Source organism: Bison bison, unplaced genomic scaffold, assembly GCF_000754665.1.
Source record: "Bison bison bison isolate TAMUID 2011002044 unplaced genomic scaffold, Bison_UMD1.0 scf7180017864227, whole genome shotgun sequence".
In the NCBI taxonomy this organism is placed as follows: Eukaryota; Metazoa; Chordata; class Mammalia; order Artiodactyla; family Bovidae; genus Bison; species Bison bison.
The window spans coordinates 15,767-16,116 of NW_011494799.1; positions in this window are offsets into that span (position 1 = coordinate 15,767).

Consider the following 350-nt stretch of genomic DNA (forward strand, 5'->3'; position numbering starts at 1 on the left):
ATACAGGTTTCTCAGGAGACAGGTAAGATGGCCTGTTATTCCCACCTCTTTAAGAATTTTCCATAGTTTTTTGTGATCCACAAGGTCAAAGGCTTTCACGTAGTCAGTGAAACAGGAGTAGATACTTGGAGAGTTCTGACAAAATGTGGTCTACTGGAGGAGGGAATGCCAAACCACTCCATTATTCTTGTTGGGAGAACCCTGTGAACAATATAGAAAGACAAAAAGATATGTCAATATAAGGCTAAATGCTCTGCCTCTAAGATTGAGGACAATGCAAAGGTATCTACTCTCATCACAGTAACAAGAGATCTAACCACTGCAATGAGGCAAGAAAAAGAAAAAAGGTG